This window comes from Rhinopithecus bieti, unplaced genomic scaffold (assembly GCF_001698545.2).
Source record: "Rhinopithecus bieti isolate Rb0 unplaced genomic scaffold, ASM169854v2 scaffold_32008, whole genome shotgun sequence".
In the NCBI taxonomy this organism is placed as follows: domain Eukaryota; kingdom Metazoa; phylum Chordata; class Mammalia; order Primates; family Cercopithecidae; genus Rhinopithecus; species Rhinopithecus bieti.
Window position 1 is genome coordinate 144,902 of NW_016814433.1, and position 9,925 is coordinate 154,826.

The 9,925-nt window shown below is 55.4% G+C and overlaps 1 pseudogene across 1 annotated transcript; it reads right to left on the minus strand.

Annotated features, from left to right (window-relative positions):
* Window positions 1-2,570: 2,570 nt before the first annotated feature.
* Window positions 2,571-8,841, minus strand: LOC108514370 (zinc finger protein 324B-like; annotated as a pseudogene). Its single transcript, XR_001881202.1, has 4 exons — window positions 8,732-8,841; window positions 6,621-6,747; window positions 6,102-6,218; window positions 2,571-5,259 (listed from the first exon to the last, which is right to left on the minus strand). The product of XR_001881202.1 is annotated as a zinc finger protein 324B-like (transcript).
* Window positions 8,842-9,925: the final 1,084 nt, after the last annotated feature.

A 9,925-nucleotide genomic window follows, 5' to 3' on the forward strand; every position in this document is an offset into this window, starting at 1 on the left:
AAAAAAAAAAAAAAAAGCCTGAATATCAGCTTTTAATTAAGCTGACATCTGACCAAAGAGTTCATTTTATTTACTTACTCTTGTGACGGACTCTTACTCTGTCACCCAGGCTGGAGTTTGCTGTAGTTTGATAGTTCACTGCAACCTCTGCCTCCCAGGTTCAAGTGCTTCTCCTGCCTCAGCCTCCCAAGTAGCTGGAACTACAGGTGCACGCCACCATGCCTGGCTAATTTTTGTATTTTTAGTAGAGATGGGATTTTGCCATGTTGATCAGGCTGGTCTCGAACTCCTGACCTCAGGTGATCCGCCCGCCTTGGCCTCCCAAAGCGCTGGGATTACAGGCATGAGCCACTGAGCCTGGCCTATAGAGCTCTTTTTAAAAAACCTTTAAATATTATCAGAGTATAGCCTGCACAAACAGAAAGTAGGGCTCCCATCCAATTTGCCTGATTTTAGAACAAACATATTAGTTTCCTATTTTGCACACAAATATATTAATTTAGGAATTTCAAAAGATCTCCATTTTGGCCACTGCGTTTTAGGGTCATCTCGAGTGACCTGGGTCCATTTACCTAAGTATTTGCAAATTGGAGCTCCACAGGTATTATACACACATCCAGGTGATGTTTCGAAGGGTGGGTGGTTTGCTCCTCAAAGGAAAGCTCAGTTTTGATGAGCAGTTTCCCATAATTGTAGAAATACCTTTTCAAAAGTGACCAAGGTTAGTACAGTGTATTCAGACGACGTGTGTTGCTTTGTGAGCATCACTCTTCAAGGAGTCACCAGTGAGTCGTGATTTACTCTTTGATGTGTCTTGGAATCTATGATCACCTGTGTTGGCAGAGTGCTCAGGGTGCCAGATGACCAACCTTTATGTGAACCTTCTGGCTGAGCTGAAAGTCCCTGAAGGTGTTCTTCTTGAGGAAGAAGTAGGGAGACCCTATGAGGCCACTACACATCATGAACAAACATCCCGACACCTTCAGAAATCTCTAGTCACCTAGAATTGGGTTCAGAGGGAGCAAATGCCTCTTCACTTAGGGACAAGAGAACTGATATGGTGTGGATGTGTGCCTCCTCCAAATCTCATGTTGAAATGTGATCTCCAATGTTGGAGGTGGGGCCTCGTGGGAGGTGTTGGATCATGAGGTATATTAGGCCATTCCTGCATTACTATAAAGAAATACCTGAGGCTGTGTAATTTATGAAGAAAAGAGCTTTAATTGGATCACTGTTCTGAGGGCTGTACAAGCATGGCTTCCGAATCTGCTTCTTGCGAGGTTCTCTAGAAGCTTACAATTGGCTGGGTACGGTGGCTCACACCTGTAATCCCAGCAGTTTGGGAGGCCGAGGCAGGTGGATCATGAAGTCAGGAGATCGAGACCATCCTGGCTAACACCCGTCTCTACTAAAAATACAAAAAATTAGCCAGATGTGGTGGTGGGCACCTGTAGTCTGAGCTACTCGGGAGACTGAGGCAGGAGAATAGCGTGAACCCGGGAGGCGGAGGTAGCAATGAGCTGAGATCGTGCCACTGCACTCCACTCTGGGCGACAGAGCAAGACTCCTTCTCAAAAAAAAAAAGTGACACTTCCCCCTTCTCTCTCTTGCTTCCTGTCTTGCCATGTGATATGCCAGCTCTTCCTTCATGTTCCATCATGATTGCAAGCTTCCTGAGGTCCCACCAAAAGCCATGCAGACGCTGGTGCCGTGACTGTACATCCTGCAGAACCATGAGCCAATTAATCCTCTTTTCTTTATAAATTACCCAGCCTTAGGTGTTCCTTTATAATGACACAAAACAGACTAATACAAGAACTCACCCTCATGCACCTTTCAGTTTGAAACAGAAATTGGTTACCATTGAAAAAACAAGACTGAGTTACAAGCAATAGGAAACAGCTGCAACTTTAAAATCATGGTATGTAGGCAGGTGTGGTGGGTCACGCCTGTAATCCCAGCACTTTGGGAGGCCGAGGTGGGTCGATCACTTGAGGTCGGGAGTTTGAGACCAACCTGGCCAACATGGTGAAACCCCGTCTCTACTAAAAATATAAAAATTAGCCAGGTGTGGTGGCGCAAGCCTGTAATCCCAGCTTACTGGATTGGCTGAGGCAGGAGAATGCCTTGAACCCAGGAGGCAAAAGGGAGTCACTCCACTGCACTCCAGCCTGGGCGACAGACTGAAATGCTGTATCAAAAAACAAACACAGTGGTTCATGCCCCTAATCCCAGCACTTTGGGAGGCCAAGGTGGGCTGATCACTTGAGGTCAGGAGTTTGAGACCAGCCTGGCCCAACATGGTGAAACCCTGTCTCTACTAAAAATACAAAATTAGCTGGGCATGGTGGCGGGTGCCTGTAATCCCAGCTACTCAGGAGGCTGAGGCAGGAGAATCGCTTGAACCTGGGAGATGGAGGTTGTGGTGAGCTGAGATTGCGCCATTGCACTCCACCCTGGGCAACAAGAGTTGCCTTGAGACTCTGTCTCAAAAACAAACAACTGAACCATGCCCTGGAATACAGACCCGTGGAGGTCCACACGGCTGTAAAGGAAACTACATCTATTTTAAATTGCACATGCTAGTTGTTTTTTTTTCTCCCCCATTGAAAAGACCATTAATTTCCTCGGAGGTGAGGTCCCAGGTAGGGATGGGGCCTAGTAGGCTGAAGGCCACAGGAAGTAAATGACCCCCAGTCTACCCTTTTGTCTCTGCCATACAGGCCCATCACACTGGGGTGGGGCAGTCACACATTGCCTTAGGTAATGGCAAGTCCTTCCTATGCAGCGCTGTCCAGCCACTAATTGAGGAGGCATAACAAGGGAAAGGTTAGATAGAGGGGGTGGGGGTGGGGAATGGCCACCAAACCCAGCGGAAATGAGCAGCTCCACCTTATCTGCTCTGAAGCTATCACTGTCCCCACAGGTGTAAAGTCTGCTCCTCACATCGACTTTGGTAAACGAGTCAGTGACAGGCATTGGCCAAGCTGAGACTTGGACAAAAACCTGAACGAGTGCCACTGGAAAGCCTTCATCCTAGATTTGTCCTTCCAGTGCTGAGAACCACGGGCATCCCTCTCCTGAGTCGGCTGTGTGTGTGACCACAGGCCGGGCCCTCACACGTGGCTGACCAGAGCACAGCCCAGGAGCTGAGCACACATTGACTCTCATTAGGAACTCACCCAGCATCTGCAAACATGACGCTGAGTTGACCCAAAGCGTTTCTGTTTCCCAGAGGAGGAAGCTGACACTCACAGGCCACACCCTGATCCCCAGTCCCTGGTAGTCTCCTGTCTGCTGAGAGGGCTTCCAGGAAGCCTTGAACAGAGGCCTCAGGGGGAAAATGTCCTCAGAGTCCGTCCAGCAGCCAGTTTGTATGCAGATGTGGTAAGTTTCTCTGGGCCACCCCTACCCCATGTCCGCATCCCCCTCAGCTCAGCATCCACTCTCGTAACACATGAAGTAGCACCACCATGCAGTGCTGCCTTTGTCGGCCTCCTATGGCCCCAACTGCAACCTCAGCCCCACCACAGTTCCAGCTGACATGTCCTCCCTCTGATGTTTCTGCAGTGTTACCTCTTTGGGGATGGAGGTGTGAGCTATGGCTAAACTGGCAAATCCTGTCCCCACCTGCAAATGGAACCACAGCCAAAGGGTCTCCCTCGTCCCTGACTCTCAGGCACAGGGTTTTTTCCCATCGTGGATCTGAAGAACACACGGACCCTTTAGCTGTGGAAGGGATTCACAGAAGGCCAGGAAAGGGTGGGGCTGCGACCTAGGACCTCAGACCTTCGCTGGCTTCAGGACTGGGCTTGGCATCCCTCCCCGGCGCACCTTCCGATGACGCCCCTGAAGGAAACCTGGCCCGGGGGTGCAGTCTGGTGCTGCCGCATGGGTCTTCTCTGTGGTGTGGATCCTCTGGTGGTGCAGGAGGGCTGGGCGCTCACGGAAGGCGCGGCCACACTGCGTGCACACGAAGGGCTTCTCGCCCGTGTGAATGCGCCGGTGGCTCAGCAGCACAGCGCCCTTGGCGAAACCCTTGCCACAGTCCCCACAGCGGAAGGGCCGCTCGCCCGTGTGCAGGAGCTGGTGCTGGGTGAGGTTGGAGCTGCGGCTAAAGCTGCGGCTAAAGGAGCGGGCCGCACGGTGCAGGTCAAGGGCTTCTCCCCGCGCTGTGTGCACGCGCTGGTGGCAAAGAAAAGAGCGAGGAGCCCTGGCTGAAGCGGGCGCCCATCGCAGAGCGCACACAGCGAAGGGCTTCTCCGCCCGTGTCGTACGCTCGTGGCTGATGCAGGTGCGAGTTGGCGGGCCCAGAAGCGGCGGGCCCAACCATCCTGTGCGGCACGGCCATAGGGACGCCCGCGCCCAGCGTGGATCTTGCCGGTGCTGGCCCTGAGGTTGGAGCCCGTGGCTGAGGCCCTTGCCGCACTCGGAGCAGCTGAAGGACTTCTCCGCCGTGTGGCATGGCGCTGGTGCCGCAAGCCAGTGAGGAGCTGTGCGCGGAGGCCTTGCCGCCACGGGGGCAGAGCGTAGGGGCGTCTCGCCGCTGTGGATGGCGGCTGGTGCCGGCGTCAGCCCCTGCCGACGTCTGGCTGAAGGCCTTGCCGCACTGGGCGCACTCCGTAGGGCCGCTCCCCGGTGTGGGTGCGTAGGTGCTTAGGAGGGTAGGAGCTCTTCACGAAGCACTTTGCTGCACGGCCCTGCCATTCGAAGAGACTTCCATCCCCCAGCGGGGAGAGCCCTGCGGCCCAGCTCATCCCAGGTCGAGGGCTCCTGGCCACCGAGGAGTCTCTGAGGCTCGCTGCCAAGCGCGGCACCCATTCTGGCGATCCCCGCCAGCCCACTGACGGCCTTCAGGGTCCCGGGCATTCCCCGAAGGCTCTCCCGCCAGGGACCTCCGGCACATAGCTTCTGGCCGCCAGGCGTCCTGGGCTGCCTCCCCAGGCACCAGGTGCTCTGTGAGGTCCGTTTTCCTAGGCCGGCTGCTCTTGGGGGCCCTGAGTGGTGAGGTCAGTTGCAGGCTGATGCTGGCCTGGTCACTGCCCGAGCCTAGCAGGAGTCTCTCCCAGTAGATCACCGACACCCCTGTGGGTTTTCTCTCCCGACATGGGGAGGCACCCCGTTGTCGCTGCAGGCTTTTTACACTGTGGCAGGCACCGGCAACTGGGAAGACGCTAGTAGTCATCCCAGGTGGGGTATCTGGGAAAGCTGGTGGCCATTCTCCAGAAACATCTCCATCCTCTGCCAAATTCCAGGAACCTAAAGGCAGAGAAACGGTGGTTGCCAGGGGCATCCTGATTAGGAGAGGACTAGGGCAGGCTGAGAGAAAAGGCAAGAAGGAACCCGGGAGCTGACACAAAAGCTTAGGGGAAAAGTAGAGGTGAGGCCGGCCCTGCAGGAGGGGCTGGGGTTTTGAGGAAGTATCTGCCCTGACACGTATGGCACTGACTGCAGTGGGGACTCCCATGATCAAGGTGGCAGCCCCCAGACACCCAGGATGTGAAGCTGAGAAAAACTGAGCAGCTGCTGCATGCCACCCAGGTCTCCACACTGGCTGTTCCACCCCCTCCCTTTCCATAGCTCACTGCCTTCTCCCTTGGTGCCCTGTCTCAGGCACCCACTCCCAAACCTGCTCTTGCAATGACCTCCATCCAATGCTCTAGACTGTACTCCTGAACCCTACTTACTCACTGCCTCTCCCCTGGCACCATCAGCCCCACGAAGGCAGGACCATGAGTGTCCTGGTCAAGGCTGTGTCTACAGTGCCTGCATGCCCTCAACAAACATTTGATGAATACAAAGATGAATGATGGGATAAATAAATGACCTATCAGTAATGGCCGCTAGTAGTGGAGGGTTCAAGGCCACACAGCCCAGCTGAGGGTAGGCCCTTCTGTGTGAACCCAGCTCCTGTGCCCTTGGAGCTCTCCCTTCAAGGGCACCTACTAAGGCAGCAGCCTCCAGGAGAGGCGGATGATGGAAGAGAAGGGAGTCAAGTGGGAGGCAGGAGAGGAGGATGTGTTTCCAGAGTTAGAAATGCAGGGACACGGGCTTGGCCACAGGTTGGTCCTGAGTTCACCCCACCCTGAGCTCCCACTCACCAGCATTGAGCCTCCTGTAGGTGTTCCTGGCCAGGGTCATGTCCTTTCCACTGGGAACCCAGGGCTCCTCGCCACGCTCAAGCTGGATGACCACATGAGGTCGGGAGGTGGAGAGTCCTGTAAGGAGGAGCCCCAGGTGAAGACAGCCCACCTCCCAACAGAGAGCAGGAGTCAGGGCTTCATGGAAATAGACAGTTATCTGTGCAACTGGGAGAATCTAAAGATGGCACAGGGCAAGGGGCTCATAGGAATAGCTCATGCGTCCTCAGAGCAGCAACTGTGCCCAGAGCACCAAAGGAAGGGGACTGAGCCCAGGCATGGGAGAGGCCATGGCTGGACAGGGCCGCAGGGAGTGGTTGACCCAACCAAACTGCATGTCTACAGGACCAGACCCCTGCTCCACATGGCCCCAGCCAGAAGATTTGATCCTGCTCATCAATCAGGAGGGAAGTGAAGAGGCAGTCCTGGCAGGTCAGATGGTGACCAAGTGCACTTTTCATGGAGCACCCAGGGTCTTACCAAGTGAGGTCACAAGTGTGAAGTTGTCCAGCATCACATGGCGGTACAGGGCCCTTTGCGCTGTGTCCAGGAGCCCCCACTCCTCCTGGGAGAAGTACACAGCCACATCCTCGAAGGCCATCAGATCCTAAAATAGCAGGGAGGTGGAGGTAGGCATGGTCTAAGGTATGGCTGTGAGCCAGGGCCAAGCTCCCCATACCAACAGTCACCTCCCCTGGTGTCCCACCTTCCCTGGGTTCCACCCCGGGGTTATATTCAGGTGGCACTTCCCTCACCTGTCTGGGACCCTTCCCCTCTGCCCTCCTGATCCAGGCCCCAGATGGCTTCTTGACTTCCCCACTGGCCACCCCTACACAAGCGGGCTAGAGCAAGCCCTGGCTGGGCCCTTAGCCGCCACACCAAGGGCAGCCACAAATATCCACTCATGACTCAGCATGACCATTCAGGACCCTCCCCATGGCCCTTCTTGCTTTTGTAATAAGTAACGGTGTAAGTCCCAGCTGTGGACACCCCAGGCATGCCCATGACTGAGACCTTCCCCTGCTGTGCTTGCCTGACATTTCCAGGCTGCTCATCCAGCCTGAGGGACTGGATGATCCCCACCAGTCGTCATAGGGGAGGAGCCCCAAGAACCCGTGAACACAGAAGAACTCAATCCCTTCCTCCCTCCACATGGCGCCCCCTCAATTTCTTCTTTTTTTTTGAGACGGAGTCTTGCTCTGTCTCCCAGGCTGGAGTGCAGTGGCGCGATCTCGGCTCACTGCAAGCTCTGCCTCATGGGTTCACTCCATTCTCCTGCCTCAGCCTCCCAAGTAGCTAGGACCACAGGCACCTGCCACCACACCCGGCTAATTTTTTTGTATTTTTAATAGAGACGGGGTTTCACCATGTGAGCGAGGATGGTCCTGATCTCGGCGCCCCCTCAATTTCTTTCCCACATTGCCGCCACCCTCTCCTACTCAGTCACCTGCCGAACTCCTCCCCTGATAGCCTCAGGCACCCCAGCCAGTTTTTCTTACCCTCAAGCTGTAACTGCCCACGCCTGACTGCTCATCGGTTCATCACCTTCCTCAGTCCAGTTCATAGGCCCTGTCCTCAGCCCAGGACACCAACACACCAACAACGTCAGGTCCAGTGACATGACCAACCTGGAACATCCCAGACCCCTGATCTTTCCCCTGAAGGAAACCTGCTTTCCCTTCAAGTCTCCTTTCTGTCTACAGCAGCTCCCTTCTTCCAGGCGCTCAGGCTGAACAACATGGAGCAGTTCGTTCTTCAAACAGCCCACACCTGATGCATCCGCAGATCCACCAGAATTCACCTGGCCGCTCACCTCCACTGCTGCCCAGACTGTGGCAGTCGGTTCTTCCCTTTCATGCCAACACCCCTGCATGGTTCTGTTCTCCACGCAACAAACGGTGGGAACGTTTTTAAAGTCCCAGCTCAGAGGATGTCCTGATTCTGTTTCAAAACTTCTGTCTCCCAGACCGCCCTCGAGATAAAGCCACCTCCTCGCCTCTATCTGCAGCCACACACGGTCCCCTCTCCCCCAGCTCCACATCGATGAGCGCTCAGGCCCAGAGCGCCTGGGCCTCCGGCTCCCCTCCAGGTTTTGCATACGAAGACTCTCACCCTCGGAGCTTCCTTCAGGACCTCAGCCCCCTGACTGCCGGAGAGTCGGGAGCCCACCGTGCCCTGGACACAGGGGTTTGCATTGACCCCCGCAACCCCCCAGAGCGGGGGAGAGGAAGACGACGAGGCGAGGTCTAGGAAGCGGCCTCCCTCCGTGGGGGCGCGGTCTGAGGGAGCAGGGGCTCCCCTGCCTCCCCGACGCGGGTCTGTCAGCGCTGCCACCGAATCCCGCAGCTGGGCGGGGAGAGAGGCGTGGACCACCCGGCACCGCCATCCCCGTCCGCAGCGTCCCGCGGCTGCCCCGCGTCTCAGCCTCCCCCGCAGTCATGGGCGCAGAATGCCCAGTGCGCTGCCTCCGGGGCTTCCGCAAGGCGGGAGAATGCGTGGTTCCCGCCGGGGCCCGACCGCCCCCAGGCCGCCCACGTCATACTCGAAGATACCGAGGCTTGGGGGCGCGGCCAGCTGTTCGCGGTCAGTACCTTCCTCGCCGCCAGTCTCGGGCCCCAACCCGCGCGCCACAGCCCAGACCACCGGTGTGGCCTGACGCGAGCAGCCAAGTGACAGTCGCAGCGCCGGAAGTCCAGCCCCCAGAGCTCACATTGGCCCAATACGCGCGCGGACACTTGCGCACAGCCTTCTGGGTTATGTGGTTCCTGCCTGCTTTTCGGCGTGGAGGCGGGGACATTACCAGTCTCCATGGCAACGGCCAAGCGCCGCGGCGCGGGGCGCCTGGAAGTGGAGTAGCGCGGCTGCAGCGGGTTTCCAAGGGCTCCGTAGCAGTGGTGGAGTCGCCCACCGGGTTGTTCAGCGTTAGGGATTCCCAGTTCCTGGCGCCCACCTAAGCAGCCCCGGAGACTAAACCCTGGAGGCGTGAAAGCAGAAACTGCCGAGGTTCCAGAAGGCAACACCAGCAGGGAGCACGAAGGAGAAAACGCACCGGGTAGGGCAGGTGTAGGTGGAGGAGCCGATGCCTGGAGCTCCGGGTTACCTTCCCAGCTCAGCCTCTCACTGATGTGGATCCTGGGCGCGGGTTTGACCTCTCTGTGTGTCAGTGTCCCGTAAAGGTTTAAGATCCGTTTTTCAACCTCTACACCAAGAATTCTCAGCCCGTAATGATGCTGTCCGCTTGTCATTTGTCTTGAGTCTGTGATTGTCCTTGGACGCTCGCCCAAAACCTCTGTTTTCCTTGTAACTTGGATGAGCAGAAGGTAATTCTCCAGCCCTGCTTGTCCTTAGACCATCTAGTTCTTGCTTTGCCCCACACATCACAACATTGATGCTTTGTTCCTTTTTTCTCTGGACCAATCTAAGTGTCTTTGACACAAAACAACGAAAGGCAGGGCAGTCTCAATGTAGACTGACCATGTTGTTGGCAGAGAATAAACGGCTCTCTCTTTGTTGCTCCCCTGTGAGGGTCTTGTTTTTAGGACCCTTAGTTCCCAGATATCAAGTACGTTAATTCATTTTGCCTTCCTCTAAATCCACCTCCATCTATAATTATCTGTCTACTGTCAGCTGTAACTGTCCACAGAATTGATTCTATTTGTAGATCCTTGTAGTGTAAGATAGCTTTACAATTTTTGAATGTTTTATTTAAAATTTTCCTACTTTGAAAGAATTTAAGAACACTTAAGGTACTATTGTGATTTAATCAAATCCTTAGAGACGTTATT